Source organism: Silene latifolia, chromosome 1 (genome assembly GCF_048544455.1).
Source record: "Silene latifolia isolate original U9 population chromosome 1, ASM4854445v1, whole genome shotgun sequence".
In the NCBI taxonomy this organism is placed as follows: Eukaryota; Viridiplantae; Streptophyta; class Magnoliopsida; order Caryophyllales; family Caryophyllaceae; genus Silene; species Silene latifolia.
Genome location: NC_133526.1, coordinates 83,312,900 through 83,329,453, shown reverse-complemented (window position 1 = coordinate 83,329,453; position 16,554 = coordinate 83,312,900). Strand labels below are relative to the sequence as shown.

Genomic DNA, 16,554 nt, shown 5'->3' with positions numbered 1-16,554 from the left:
GTTGGGATGGAATTTGGTGTTTTCATTGTAATAGTTGGAATAAGGGGTACCACTCTTGTATGCTTGGAAAGCATTCACTTGTTCACTTGTTCCCCTACATTCACTTTGGTCATATCCCAAAGTTCCACAACTCTCACATACTCCACTTGGAATTGATGAAGATGCCACCATGGCATTCACATGTGCTTAGATTTGGAGGCTTCTTCAAGCTTAGACATAGCCTTCTCAAACTTCAAATTAATGGTATCAATATGAGCACTAAGTTGAGTACCCAATTGAGTAATAGAGTCCACTTCATGCTTTCCTCCTCTAGTAGCCTTCCGAGGTCTACTATATTGTGAGTTATGGACCGCCATTTCCTCAATCTTGTTCCATGTTTGATTATCATCAGCTTTGGTAAACATACCATTTGATCCCATATTGAGGATGTTTCGGGAGTCTTCATATAGACCATTCCAAAATTGTTGTACCAAGAACCACTCGCTATGTCCGTGATGAGGACATGAGAGGCAAGTTCCTTTGAATCGCTCCCAAGCTTCATACAAAGATTCTTCGTCCCTTTGTTTGAATCCCGTGATTTGAGCTCTTAGCATGTTAGTCTTTTCCGGAGGATAGAATTTCTTGTAGAAAGCAAGTGCCAATTTATTCCAAGAGTCAATACCAAGAGTAGCCTTATCAAGGCTCTTTAACCATTGTTTCGCGGTACCAATCAAATAAAAAGGAAATAAGACCCATCGAATTTGGTCTTGAGTAACTCCGGTTTGAGAAATCACATCACAATAGTCATAAAAAGTCTCCATATGAGAATGAGGGTCTTCACTAGGCATCCCCCCAAATTGATTTCATTCGACTAATTGGATAAATGCGGATTTTGCAATGAAATTACCGGTCAAATGTTGTGGTGTGGGAGTACCATTTGGTAGGTTCTCCTCGGTTGGTACAGAATGTGATGAAAATTTAGACATTGTGGGTTGATTTTGTGGTGGGTTATCTTCTCCTTCTCTTGCAAAAGGGTTGATGAACTCAATGTTATTTGGTTGAATGTCCACAATCTCACTAATACCTCTCAAAGTATTTCTAGCAAGTCTTCTATTGTTGGTCAAAGTTCTTTCAATTTCAAGATCAATGGGTAAAAAGTTATCTTGTGATCTCCTAGACATGCAAAATATCAAACAATTTGAAAACAATTAGAACAAACCTTGAGGACTTTTACTTCCCCAAGGTAAAGAAAGACACAACTAAAAACAATCAAAGAATATCAAATCAAGTTAACACCGTCCCCGACAACGGCGCCATTTTTGGTTCGTCGGTTTTGTTACTCGTCGTCAAAAGTTACCTAGACCAAAACAATATTTATAACTTCATAAACTACTCTACTATTAGTAAAGAGGTAAGTAAAGGTCGGATCCCAAGGGACGGGTATTGATGTAGGATTTTCAATTGCAAATGGTCGTGTCTAAGGATATTATAATTTCGGGTTGAGATACGAGATCAACTAAACTAATCAACAATAAAAATAAAGCAAAGAAAGCAAGCAAGATGATTAAGATGTAAACAAATGATTAAAAGCACTAGGGTGTCATGGGTTCATAGGGGATACATGGGAATTGATCATACAAACATATTCTCAAATTATAAGCAAGCAATTATTGTTGTGATAGGATCGAGTTGGTTTATATCTTACAATCCTAGGAAGGTTTGGGTCCCGGAGCCGAATCGATTAGATTGTACAACACCTACAAGTCAACTTAATCCTCCCTACTCAACTATATGCATGGTCTAATGAGACTCGAGTTGGTTTATGTCTTACAAGTCTCATTGAATAGGTAAGTGATGGGTAAAAAAAATGCAAGGAGTCATAGGCTCACATTTCATCTAACATAACATGTGCATAAGTTGAGATCACAACAAGAAAGCAAATAAATTATGTGAACACATTAGATTAAGCATGAATCATCCCCCATGTTGGTTTCCCTTAATTACCCATTAACCCTAGTTAAGAGACTACTCATTCATTATCAAGTTTAACATGCTAACAAGGTTGTCCATCATATTAACAAGGCAAAACATGATGAACGAATGGAAATGATTAATAATAATTAAAAGAAGGATTAAGAGAGAATTATACCTAAAGATGATTCCAAAATAATAAGAAAAGAATAATAGAAGTACTTAATGATTGATGGAAGGTTGTCAATCTCCCAATAATACCCAAATAATCTTTAATTACCCAAAATAAATGATGAACAATAGAGAAATTAAGGAAATGAGATTTGTATTAAAGCTTAATTAAGAGTTGATTACAAGATTAAGATGAGATTAAAATTGGTTTAGAATAACCTAAAAAGAGCATGATAATCTAATTAGTACAATGGGATATTTATACTAAGGATTAGGTACATAAATTAGGGTTATTAAGGGCTTAAAGGACGATTAAGACCCTTAAGAAAAGTTGAGGAAGTGCTCCTCTCGAAGGAGATGCGCATATCCGTTTTCGTAGTCTTCAAGAAATACGCTCGTCCCGAGCGGCTTGGCTGAGGGATGGCTTGCACTGGAGAAGAATCCGAGCGGATTGGGGGACGGGACGCTCGGATCACAAGGCCTCAAGACGAGCGTCTTGAGCACGGGACGCTCGGACTGTAGCAGGGCGACGCTCGTCCTGGGCACTGCGACGGTCGGATTGCTGGGCAATCACTTCTTCTTCTTTTCTTTCTTCAACAATCCTCAAGGATATTGTTGGAGATGCAAGGATTTTTTCACCATTGACCAAGCTACTACATAGGCCTTCTAGAATTGTCTTCACTTTGATGCTTGGTCATTAGATTCGATCAATTTAGCTCCATTTTGCCATGAAAATGCAAGGTTCTTACTCCTTTCCTACCAAGAGATCAAAACCTCAAAGAATATGCAAAACGAAAGACTAAAGATAGTAAATGACCAAATTATGCACTAAAAAGCATAGGAACGAGGCTAATTCGGGCACTAAATATGCTCAAATATGAGTCACATCATTTGTCCTGTAATGGTAGCTCATCTGTTCACATGACCTCGGCTGCTTCCAATACTCTCTTTTAAGTTATCCATGATGATCTTGTTGTTGGATTCTGCATATTCGTTAGACTATTGTAACACCCCGACCCAAACCCTTGGTCAGGAGCTGTCACTCACGGTAGCTCGTAAGGCTGTGTACATGGCCCGCAAATCAATAAGGGCCCTTTCCAACGCATTTTGTCCTCATTCATGAGTATCCCGGAAACCTTTCCATGAGGTCACCCATCCTAAGACTACTCCCAGCCAAGCAAACTTACCTGTGGAGTTCTTTTGCATGGATAACCAGAAAAGAAAGTGCACTTTGTTGACATGAGTAGCACTTTGAATCCCTTTAAGCACTAGTCAAATTTTAAGCCTATTAATAGACCTCTTCAAGGGGGTAGCCCACCCAAATAACTTTTTCGGTTCAGTGGAGTATTATAATTAGGGGTTATTTGGCGTGGATTTATTAAGCGAGATGTTTCACCTCAAGATGTTTCACCTGGTGCAGAATAATTCTGTCTTGTTCAGATATAAAAATGGATCTGGTATCGCATATTATCATTGATAGAATTCTAAACATACAAATAATGTCACGTTTACTATAGATGTAACTTGTTTATCTGTTACACGGGCGTACTCCTCTGCCTCGATCCACTTGGAAAAGTAATATGTCATTGCCCATGTAGACATATTTCCTAAAGCTCTGTATAACTTCCCTAAAATGTCCATCCCCTTCAATTATAAAGTAGAGAGGTTTTGCACTGGCGGTTGACTGTTGCATGTCTCTGACATACATGACACTTCTCAACATACTTCATTCTATCTTTTCACATTGTTGGCCAAATGCAGCCTTATCTGAGAACTTTAATGAACAAGCTCTTGACCATGCATAGTTTACACACTCTGCTGCCGAGAGCATGCAAAACAGCCTGAGACTTCTTACTGCCCACAAGTACGGTCCTGCAATGGATTTCCTGAACAAAACATCATTAAGTAGTAAAAAACTAGATGAACTTCATACAATGGTTGCATGAAGTAGGAGTGCTGATGAGTCATAATTATATACATATTTATGCCTCCCCTTAATTGCTTTTAATACGATTTCGTGCTAAATTATGTCATTTACATGCCTTTTATGTTAGAATGTCGATACTTCCGCTTTTTGATGTTTAATGCAGGAATAATACATTTGAGGAGTAAAGGAATGAAATAGACATCATGGAGTGGGCATGAAGGAATACACGAAGTATGGCACGAGAATCCATAAGAATGAAGGAAGAGAAGTTAAGAAGAAAACACGAAGAAAAGAGCTTCTTATTACTAGTGCCTACTTTGAAGAGCCATATCTCGAGTTCTACAACTGATATCCAAGTGATTCCAACTATATGTGAAAGCTTATCTTCTTAGATTTCCATCTCCATGAAAATCGCTTGTTTCTGACAAGTAACGAAGAAATGGCGACCGTTTGAAGTTCAGTGCGCGAAGCAGGAACTTGGTTCCTCGATCGAGTACAGTGGCTCGATCGAGGAACCAACCTAATCAATTAAAATTTGCAATGTCGAGAGTTGGGGTTCCTGAAATTTTGTGCCTCAATCGAGTGAGACCAGGCTCGATTGAGGAAGTGGTGACTCGATCGAGTGCACTTAGGCTCGATCGAGGAACCTTCCAGTTTCCATATTTTTCCGCAAATTCCTCAAGTCGGTTATGTATTATTATAAATACCTAAACTCGTATCCTAGGTTCATAAAGCTTTAATTTCCGTAGTTTAGTAGAGCTACCTTAGAAAACTCTCTCAAATACTTAGTTTTAGTTTAATTATTGTTCTTATTTTCCGGATCTAAGCATTCCTTTATTACGGTATCAATCTTTCTTTAATAATTATTCTATCATTATTGTTCATCTTATTATGTTCTTAATTATGCCTTCTTATATTGTTATTGTTGTTATTATAATTAGTATGAGTAGCTAAATCTTCTATCTAGGGTAAAAGGGGATCTAGGTTGTTACAAGGGGATTAAACTAATGAATTGATAGTTAATATTGCTTATTTGTTGTTGTTCATGTTATTGTTCTTCATCTAGTAAATTAATTACTGGCCATGGTTAATTGACTAGTATAGCGAATTGAGACTTTCACCGACTGAGTTAGAATCAATATAGGCCACAATAACTGAATAGAGATAATTTAATGATAGTGATTGCATGTTAAATTTGATCTAAAGGAATATTGAATCGATCGATCATATAACCTTAAGCAACATAATTAGCTCTATCAATGAATTAAATCACACCCCGTATGACTGCCTAGTGAACCCGAATCCCTATACTCTTTAATATTATTGTTATTCATCTTTATTTACTTGCAATTAGTTGTTAGCATACAAACAATCAAAACCCCCATAAATTGTTACCTTAAAGACAAACTTAAATATTAACAAACTAGAATAATTACCTCGCCTCTCTGTGGATTCGACCCTTCTTACCGCTAGCTATTTGATAGTAGTAATTTAGGTTTACTTTGATTAAGGTGATACGACTTTAGCCTTATCAAGTGCTTAACACTATAACCAGCCATGCATGAAGACGCACCTTATTGAGGAAAGCCTTATTATGACTGGTTGTTGCCTATTTGCTCTTTGAACATTATCTTCACCTGGCTTTGATAGGTAGAGCACTTTTAGATCAAATTGTGTTATATTATAACAATACAAACCAAGTTATGACCTGAAGGTTGTTTTCTCTGGTCATCTGGGTACATCTTGATCTAGTTGTAGCCATTACAGGCTTCTAAGAAGGTTATCATTCCATGTCCCACCGTAGTATCCACTATTACGTCAATGTGAGGGAGAGGGAAAAGATCCTTCATACTCGTCATTTATTGTTCTTCTTTAGGACAACATACCACTACATTGGACAACCAGTCTGGGTATTTCACTTCCTGTATTCTTCCTGCAACGAGTAAGTTCTCCACTTCTTCGTTCATGACCGAGTTCCTTTCTATAGCGAATTCCTCTGAAACTGCTCGACAGAGGTGTAGCTAGGGTTCATGTTCAACTTGTGTAATACTCCTTTAAGAAAAAGAGTAGAGGTATTGTTGGAATCACATAAGTGGCATATAGTTGGCAACATGGTATTCAATATAAGGGTATATATTATAAAATAAGGGGAGTATATAATGAGTGTTTGCTCCTATTATTTGCCAAAAAGGGAATTGGGTATTTTGGTTTGGATCGTCCAAATAAGGGAAGCGTAAAAAATGGCCTGGACTGGAGGGAGTATTACAATAGGATCTATACCTATTGTATCATCATGCGATTAATTAAGGCAATCTATGTTAGTTCTCAACAACTGGATGAAATCTTGGCAGATATTATCTGTACAACCCAACCCAATCAGCATAGTACGTTGTGGGTGCAACGCGTATAAGTTCACTTTGTTTAACTTTGTGCTGCCTGAATCATGGCTACGGATTTCAGTGTGTCCTTGTAGAGGTTATTGGCTACCTTATGGTCACCACATGTCTCTTAGATACCCCATGGTGTTGCAAACTTGATACACTGGTGGTACATTGAAGGCATAATCCTCATCTCGTTGATCCATGCCTGTCAATGATCACACTATAAGTTGAAAGACAGTCAATTAAGAACCGTCATAAAATAAGATAAATCGTCGCAAACTTTTATCTGCTACGGAATCTGGAGTAGAAGCTCAGTAAGCTTACCCTGACCCCGACCCAACCTTAACCAAGTCCAAGGCCAGGGAAAGCAACCAGGCTAACCCAACCTCAGCTACTCAGTGGCACACATCCATCAGGGCTCGGGCCAGGCCATCAGTTCACGAATTCTAATCTGAATCGGTCTCATTCCCAAGCTCTAACCAAGTCCAACAAGCTCCATTGTAAAGCAGACATATCTACAAAAGGTCCTCAAGCATTTTACTTATCATTTTAGCATCATTAGTCCAGGAATCAAGGACAAAAGACAGCATTCAAGCACTTTTCAGTAAACCTGTGATCAAGACTGCAGCAAGTACCTTGGTTTTGTTTAGATTCAAAATCTAGGTGATATGTGAGGAACTCATCATCTAAGGGTCAACAGACAAGAGTTCAATACAACCCACGCCTTTTTAATTCTCCTGCACAACCAAACATGAAGCCTGAAAACTGCTTTTTGCTTTATTGTCTTTTGTCTCTATTTTCAGTTTGTAAGAATTATGTCTGTTATTTTTGTAAGGTAGTCAAGGTTCAATCCGAGCCTTAGAATTATAAGTTGTGAACGTTGTAACCTAATTTCTTGGCCTATATAGGCCAAGCACTATCAATGAGAACAGGCAGACTAAGTTTAACCAAAATATCAGATTTTTGAAACCATTGTTTCTGAAACAACTCTCTTGACTGTGTGCTGGAGAATTAACCTTTGCTTAGTGATGGGTTAGTGAAGCTTGAACCTTTTCTATGTGCTGGGTTCTTGATTCACACCCCTGTCTCATTGGCTTAGTGCCTTGAGAAGGGTTCGATCCTGTTCACAGTTCAGTTCAGCAGATTTCAGAAAGTTTGTCAGAGTTTTAGTCTTTCAGCAATTATTAAAAATACTTAGATGTCCTTAAAAATCACCAAATTTGGTACAGTTTTATTTTACCCTTTTAACTAAATTGTCATCAATTTTTATGATTTTAGGAGGCAATTTACTATTTTTACCAAATTAAACAATTAACTGCACTCGGGTAGATTAATCCTGCAATTGAGAGTTTGTTATATGATTTTGGGTTAATTAGGTCCTTAATTACAGTCCAAAGTGGTAACCAGGGCCAGGTTTAACACAACTCCATATTGTGTTAGTCTTGGGAAGAGTCTTGTGTGTGTGAGTTTGTTATTTTCCTTAACTACTGCAAAAACACAAACCAACCCAATGAGTAAATAGAGACAAGCAGGGATTGAGCATAAAGTGGAGCAGCTTGCAGGAACTGTTAATATCATGGTGAATGCATTAAACACCATGATGGAGAACACACCAAATCCTCCTATAGGAAGGCCCCCACTCAACAGAGGCAGAGGTAGGGTAGAGGCTTTGTTGGAGCAGGAAGAGGCCAGTCACTCCATGAAGAGGAGGCCAACTCTGAGTCAGATGAATCCATGGAGGAAGGCATCTACATGGAAAGAGACAAAGACTTAAAGGTAGAAATTCCTGATTTCCATGGTAGCTTAAACTCTGAGGATTTATTAGATTGGCTTAGATCTGTTGAGAGAGTGTTTGAATTTAAAGGATACACTGATAGGAAAGCTTTCAAGGTGTCTATCATGAAACTTAAGGGTTATGCCTCTCTTTGGTATGAAAACATGAAAAATCGGAGGATTAGGGAAGGTAAGGAACCACTTAAATCTTAGCTTAAATTAAAAAAAAGAAAATGAAAGAGAAGTTTATAGCCAAAGATTACACCTAGGATATGTTCATTAAGCTAACCCAGCTCAAACAAGAGCCACAACAAACTGTAGAAGCATACCTTAGAGAGTTTGAGCAGCTCACTTTACAATGTGAAATTATTGAGAAACCTGAGCAAAATATTGCTAGGTTCATTGAGAGTTTAAGTGAAAAAATCTCTGGTAAGGTTAGAATGTAACAAGTGTGGTCCTTTGATGAAGTTGTCAACCTAGACTTAAGAGTTGAAAAGGTAAGGGGAAAGCTGTTGTGACCAAAACCCAAGCTAGACCATCGTTCTATAGTCCACCTGTGTAATACCACATGTTTCTAAGTATGAGGAACTCGGTCGAGTGTGGGATACTCGATCGAGTGGGTTATCGGGTGATTGGAGTTTGGCTTCTGGAGTGTTAGCCCTCGACCGAGCTTTTTGGTACTCGGTCGAGTATGGCATACTTAGTCGAGTATGTCAGGTACTCGGCTGAGTGCCCGGTTCAGTTACGTTTTTTCCACGGTTTTGGTTAAGGTGATTAGAGAAGTATAAATATCGTGTAATCAGTTTCTAAAATTATTTTTCATAAACCTAAACTATGGTTCACTCTTCTATAATCACCCTCATAATCTCCTAAGCCTAGATTGTTTTAGGTGACGATGTGGTACTCGTTGTGCATTTGTATGATTGGCTGCAGTGTAACAGATTGCGAAAATATAGGGTCTCCCTACTCGGTTGATTGTGTAATTGATTATAAGACGTGATATTGATTGATTGGTTCGCATGATTATAATTGTGGTTGAGATTGTACTGCTGATCGGTTGTTGTTATGGGACCATTTTCGGAGGATGGTTCCAACCCCATGTTCGTCTCTTGTGGCTCCCGTCACAAGGGGGATGTGCACATTAATGATCTGGGTTCGCGCGTTGCGATGAGCAGGGATTTGGTGGGCAAGGCTGCGGTCCCCCACTGGCGGTATGGGTTTCCCGTTGCGATGGGAACCTGGAAGGGCTACACACTTTGGTGTGTAGTCGGTTACTGGTTACTCTTGGAGTTTGGAGGATCGATTGGTTTCAGTGTATTGAATTGTGTATCTGTAATTTCTTATTTTGGTTATGTAGTTGACTGACCTCAATATTATTTTTAAAACTATGGTGATCCATTCGGGGATGGTGAGCAGTTGGTTTAAGCAGGTATTAGACATGGATGTACTCGCAGGATATGGATGGGGCAAAGTCATCACTTGCTCTTTAGCTAGCTTCCGCTGTTGTCTTAAACATTAGTTTTTCTTTTGGTTTCTTTTCGGAGTTGTAAACAATTTTGGTTTGGTTTTCGATTTGAGTTTGGTTAAACATTTTGTACTTTTAATAAACGTTCTGTTATGGTCCATTTGATATAATTTACCTCAGGCAACCGAGATGGTAGCACTTCGATATTCTAAGGTGGTCCTTGGTAAGACACCTTGATGTATGGGGGTGTTACAACCTATTGGGTAAAGATTGGGGAACCTACCACAATTCCTAAGCCACCTATTGTTGATAAGGGGGAAGACCAATGATCTTAGTCAAAGAAAAACCATTCCCATGAAGAAATGTTTCCCATGTCAAAGATATGGTCACTTTGCCAAGGAATGTCCTACCAAGAGAGCTTTGAGTACTCTTGAAGTGGTGATGTAATACCCCGTATTTTAAGGTTTGGTTAGTGGTTAGTCAGGCGGTGGAAATACTAAAATGTGTTTTAAAATGTATTTTATAAACTATATTAATTAGAGAATTATATTGTGAGACGGAATAAAATAATAAAATAATAATGAGCTGGGATGGAAATTGGGTAACTCGAGCATGTAGCTAGTAATATACAATAATTATTTAATAATAATAAGAAGAATAATAAATATAATAGGAAGTTTCCTAGTTGTTTCCCTACAACTCAACCTACCACTATAAATAGATGGAGAGAGCCTCACCATAAACCTTATTCACTCATAAACACAATAAATTAGCAAAAGAGGAGAAAAGGAGATTTAGAAGAGAAAAGAAAGAGAACTAAAGTAATTATTGTCTCAAAGGTCAGACCGTCTCATAATATAACCCATCTCGTAGTTACTTCGTATAATTCGTAAACTGGACCACCGTATGACCTAGCCTTGCCGGGACCTTAGCCTTGGGCCACCAGGGGTTGACCGGACCTTCATTTGACCACCAGTGACCGGCGGTGAAGGTGGTTATGCTGGTGTTTGTCATTGTTGTTTGTTAGTGTTATAACAGTGGGTTTACATGGGTTTTGACCCTTGTTCTGACTCGTTTTGACCTGGACCTGGGTTTGGTTGGATGTAGGAGTAGAGTCGGCTATCGTGGTAGTGTTGGAGTTGTTAAAGGTGGTGCCTTGGGTGGTGGTTTGGTTGGGTTGTGTCGTGTTTGTTGTTGTTGTAGTTATCGTTTGTTAAAGGGCTGCTAGGGCGTGACTAGGTGAAGTCGTGTGGTGGTTAGGGCAAGTGTGTTGACCATGGTTGGGCTGTTAGCAGCGGTGGATCTCGGTGGTGCTGGTGGCAGGGTGATATGGCCATGGATTGGATGAGTTTTCGTGTGTGTTTGGGGGTGGTGTTGACCACCGGTAAGCCGTGTATGAAGGGGAGGTCTGGGTTTATTTTAAGACAGGTTTTAATTTGGTAAGTAGCATAAAGTATAATTAATAAAATATAATAAATTAATAATTAAGAGTATGATTAAGTTAATAATTATATTTATTGCTTGTCTTAGGTGACGGGTTTGTTGAGGAATACTTTTGATTGCTTTGCTTTGCTTGGATTGCTATTTGGGAGTATTTGCTGAAAAGGTAAGATATCTATTCAGCTAGACCGTCTTAATGTATTGCATTTATGTTTCGAGTAATATATGGTGATTGAGAAATAGCTTCTGGCTGTATTGCTTTGTGAATTATATCATGTGTTCAATTATATTGAATTGTGAGTATTTAACAGTTTTATTAATAAATATGGATATGAGTATTGTTGGAAGGCCCCAGGCTTAGTCTCTGGTGGATAATGTGAGTATTGGAAGGCCCTAGGCTTAGCCTTTGGTGGATTGTGTGAGTATTGGAAGGCCCTAGGCTGCGAGTCTCTGGTGGATAATGGGAATATTAGAAGGCTCCAGGCTGTGAGTCTCTGGTGGATAATGTGATTAAGCTCAGTGGTTGTGATAATTACATTTTTGGTTATATACATGTGGTGCTTGTTTATTTCTATTGTTTATATATCTTACTCGACCATTGGTTGACGTGTGTTTGTGTCTTGTCAAATAAAATTAATGCCTACTTTAATTGATGGCGTCCTGTGGTGAACCAATTAATATTTCCAGTTAATCCGTGAGCAGATTAAAAGAACAGGTACTTGAGACTAGATGATATGGGAGCATTGGGACGTGAGGACGGATGACGGGGCTACTTAGTTGTCTAGCTAACTTAGTTCAAACAATTTACTTATATTATGCACTTATTTAATTTCTGCTGCGAGATTGTAACTTAATATTCTTATTCAGTTGTTTGGTTAAATAAATTGAAATAATGCCATTAAAAATTTATTTTAATTAAAGTACTGTGGTTTGTTTTACTTTGTTATTCACTACCTCGGGCAATCCGAGATGGTAACAGCTTATTTTATCTCGGAAGGCCTAGTTAAGGCTCTTGGATAAATGAGGGTGTTACAGGTGCAATTGGGGGGGGGGAGTGGTGTGGACATGCAGCGGTCTTTTGAAAGCCACGCTCGGCGGCGTAAAGATGCTTTCGACTGGATCGTTTTAGATCGGTCGATTTCGTTTCGGTAAGGGTCTCGAAACGATTAGAGATGTTCGGAGTCGCCACCAAGCATTTGTGGGATGCCTGGAACCCGTTCGAATTCCACTTTATACCTCGGTCAAATCGAAGCACAAAGCAGCGTTTGACATAGGTACTAAAGATAAGGAAATCGTCCCTCTTTAGCATCCTATCTCTAGAATGACTCTCGTACACCCTGGATAAGGTCGTCCACTATCCAAAATTTCTGAGTAAGATGAAGGTATGTATTTGGAAGCCCTTTAATCAGACACCCAATCCCGCCCGCGTTTAGTGGCCTCTACTGATCGATCTTGGTTGGTTGAATGCAAAAGTTGATAAAACGGTTTAAATGTATGAATGCGCATCCAATAATTTAAACCTAACATGTGGGACCTTTCTAAGTCGGTTGATTTAATCCAAATATCAAGTATAAGATGTCGGGTTGGATTAATGGTTGATTTACATGCAAAACGGAAATTAAACATCCATGTACCGTATTAGGTTTAGGGGGCATAACATGATCCATTTGTCTTAGTAAGGTATTTTGCAAATATGGTTTTGGATAATCAAATAGTCATCTGATCCATCCTATATCCGAGTTAACCGGAGTCGGGATCGTCCTAGACTAATGTTGGACGGGAACAGGCCCTGTACCAGACGGCCATATGAGGCGCGAGCCAGCCGACGGTTTAAGGGGCCTCCCTCTGGTTTTGAAAATGAGAAAAGGAGAGCCTGTTTAGGCGCGGGTTAGCCCACGGTTTATGTGCCGTGTTCTGACCTTTTAGAAAACGTTATAAAATGTGTTGGAAATGGGTATTTGAACCCGGTTTGATTTGAAGGGGTCGTTTAGACCGCATTTGTTGATTTGAAGAACTAGACTCAAATAATCATCATTATTTGATAATATTCGGTGTCGGGTTCGATTTGACAAACTTGACATGAATAGTTTTGAAAATGATTGTGGACTAATTGTTTTAAGTCCATTTGAATGTAATTAGTCGGTACTCATCATCGTACCCGGGTTAAAATCCGGCATGGTATATAGAACCAAGGATGACTTTGTGTTGGTGACTAATATGTTTGTTTGAAAAATGTAAAGAAATGAAATTAAAGGTTTTAAAATACCTTTTAAAATGTCATTAACCAAATATTATCACCGAAACACGGATTTAACCGTCATGGTATGAGGAACCAAGGGTGAAAAAATGTTTTATGGTTAAAACATGTGAAATAAAATAACAAAGGTTCGAAAATACTTGAAATGGTGAAAACCGATTACATATATAAAAAATGGATTAAGGGAAATAACGAGAACAAACACGGTTGATCTCTGGTCTGAATACCCCATTTAGGCGCGGGCTAGTTGGCGACCTAAGGTTCTTCTGCCTCAGACCAAAAATCAGTTTTGGCTCGTCTATTCCATGTTTTGGTTCATGTTATGCATGTTTTAGGATGTTATAGTCATGAAACGATTGAAAACATAATAAAAGAGGATTTTTACACCCTCATACTTACATGTTTGGTTATGGCGAGTGAACGACGTAAGTGTAATAACTCGTTTGATCGGAAAAAACTGGGTTTAAAACCGTTTTGGTAAGTAAAAAGAGTGTTTTAAAAGTTTAGTGATGGTGTAGTGGTCGAAGTGGTCGGTCAAGTGATTTAATGCACGATGACGGTACCAAACAATGTTTAAGGCTTGTATTTACGATCGGTAGGTCGTAAATACGCGTTGGGTTGTGACTTAAGAAGTCGAGTCGAGAATTTTAAGGGAAAAAAGAGAGGGTGGACACTCGCGTAAGTCTCAAATGGGTGGTATTTGAGGGGTATTTATAGGAGAATGAGTGGTTGTGTGAGTTTTGAGCGACGTGGCCACTTGGGCTGCTCAAAGAGGCACGAGCCACCTCGCGAGTCTTCGAGCTGTGTTGTCACTTTCACAACAAACGCAATCATGATTTGTTCTATCCTAGGTTTTGTAGTCACATGTTTGGTACTTGACCAACATGAATCCGGGAAAACTTAAGGTAGAAGGTTTGAAATGTTTGGTTTTTGTGTTTGACTCGGTTTGACTCGTTGTTGGAGTCGGGATTTTAATTTTTGATTCGGTTTTTGGTCTGGTGTCGGTTTTGACTCTAGTTAGTGTCACTGCGACCCCGTCGTCGTGCATTAAACACTCCAGGTATTTTTGAAATGTTTTGAAATATTTTATTTTCGAAATCGTTTTAAGTTTTCCGACGTAAAGTTGTACACAAACTGTCGATCAAACGCCGCGATTCCAAAACATGTTGTAGTCCGATAATCATCGGGTGTTTGTTGGAGTCTCAGCAGATACTGGGTATCTATAGAGCCCCCACTTTGACTGAGGCTTGGACTGGGCGAAAGTCAAAGTAGAGCCCCCAGGGCAATCGAAGATTACAACCTGTAGACCCAAGTGACGTCGAGGCGGCTCGAAAGGATTCGGGCCAAGGACCTGCCGTCGGGAAGGGCGACGCCAAGGCGACTCGCGGGTACGAGTCAAGGACCTGTCGTCGGGAACAGTTTAGAGTATGTCGACTGCCCGTGCGGGTCGTTTAAAGTCCATTAGACTACGTACAAAGGCTCGCCAGCCATAAGAAGGAGTCATACCTGAGGCATCTTCGGATATGTCCTTGCGCGTTTGCGGACAAAGGCTCGCCAGCTATGTTGGGACTGGTGTCCTTTACAGTTAGTACAAGGACTTACAAATCTCTAAAAGGATCAAAGGGCATACTTTTGGTATTATTATCAGTTGATCCACGTTTATCAATAACGGTTGGCTTGCTAGATAAGTTTGACGTTATTGTCATACAGATGGCGGTGATCAACTGGTCCCTAAAAGTCACACCTATAGGATACGTTTGAGAGATGTGACAGTATGAAAATACAGTCATGTTGATGCCTAATATGACTAACCAGTTAGTCGGAGTTATTGACTAGTAATTAGTCAAACGCGATGTTGAGATAATTATTTAATACGGATTAAATAATACGTGCTAAGGCGAATTAAGCGGTTAATTCGTAAATTGAATATAAGCAATTATATTTAATTAATGTATATTGAATCAATCAATTATACAATATTGTCTTTGTCGGACACGTATTAATATATCGACTGAGTCGTGTCACTAGTTGATATTTTAAACCGATAACCGATGACGATTTATAATTGAAAACCCGTCGTATACATTTTAGCGAGACGAGTCGGACCATGAGTTAAAATGAGGAGAAAGTGGAAAGCCCACTCACTCTCCATGAAACCCACGGACCGAGTGAACAAAAGGGAGGGATCTCTCTTTTACAAGTGATCATCTCATTTTTACAGAAACTAGGGTTTTGGAGATTATTCCTCAAAAAACCTAGATCTCACATCAGAAAACCTCACACAATTCTCTCAATATTGCAAGGCAATTAGAGAATTCTTTCTAGCACAAGGGGCATAGTCTCAGACGGTCTTGGGTGCAACGATTAGGAGGAAATCTACTTTGATTTCTGTTCTTTACGCCGCATTTCAAAGGACCCGAGGTTGATTCTTGTTCCTTATCGTTTCTCTATTGTATTTATGTTTTATGACGATAATCGCATGTTAAATTTACGTTATAGTCCTAAATTTAAAGGGTCTTATACGGATATTACCCTACAAGTGGTATCAGAGCGAGGTCACGTATATTTTTTCATTGTGATTTTCATAAAAACGTTTTGAAACGATTTTTATTGTCTCGAAAACCGTGCCATGTATACACGGCTGTTTCGTTTTTGTAAACCGTGACATGCTTGTTCATGTCTGACCTTGATTTCGTTTTAATTTTGCATATTGTTATTTTATACTGAGATTATAGCAATATGTTAAGTTTTGTCAAATTTGTTGATTTAATTTTATACGAATTGGATCAAATTTGCAATGGTTTTGTTTCGACAAATCTGTTTTCACGAGGGTTTTAAAGTATCAGCATGTTTTCCTCTCGATCGAGCCATTTTCTTGTCGATCGAGAGCTTTTCAGTGATGTTTTCATTCGATCGAGCACATGCTTTACTCGATCGACCTCTGTTTAAAACCCCACTGCTCGATCGAGAAGTCCTCGTACTCGATCGAGCAGATTTGCTGATAAAAGCCCTCGATCGACCTCTAGTACTGTCGATCGAGTACTTTCTGATTAGCATACCTCTCGATCGACTAGCAGTTCAGTCGATCGAGCCCTTTTGTTCCTCGATCGAGCACTTTTGTCCCTGGATCGAGGGATTTTTGATCTGGCAGCTTTGAAAATTTATTCCTTTTGTTTTAAATTTTCTTTTG

At 39.0% G+C, this 16,554-nt stretch overlaps 1 non-coding gene across 1 annotated transcript; it reads left to right on the top strand.

Moving 5' to 3' along the window:
- The first annotated feature begins 485 nt into the window (after positions 1-485).
- LOC141619852 (small nucleolar RNA R71) lies at positions 486-593 on the top strand. The gene has a single exon (XR_012531823.1). It is a non-coding gene; the product is annotated as a small nucleolar RNA R71 (small nucleolar RNA).
- Positions 594-16,554: the final 15,961 nt, after the last annotated feature.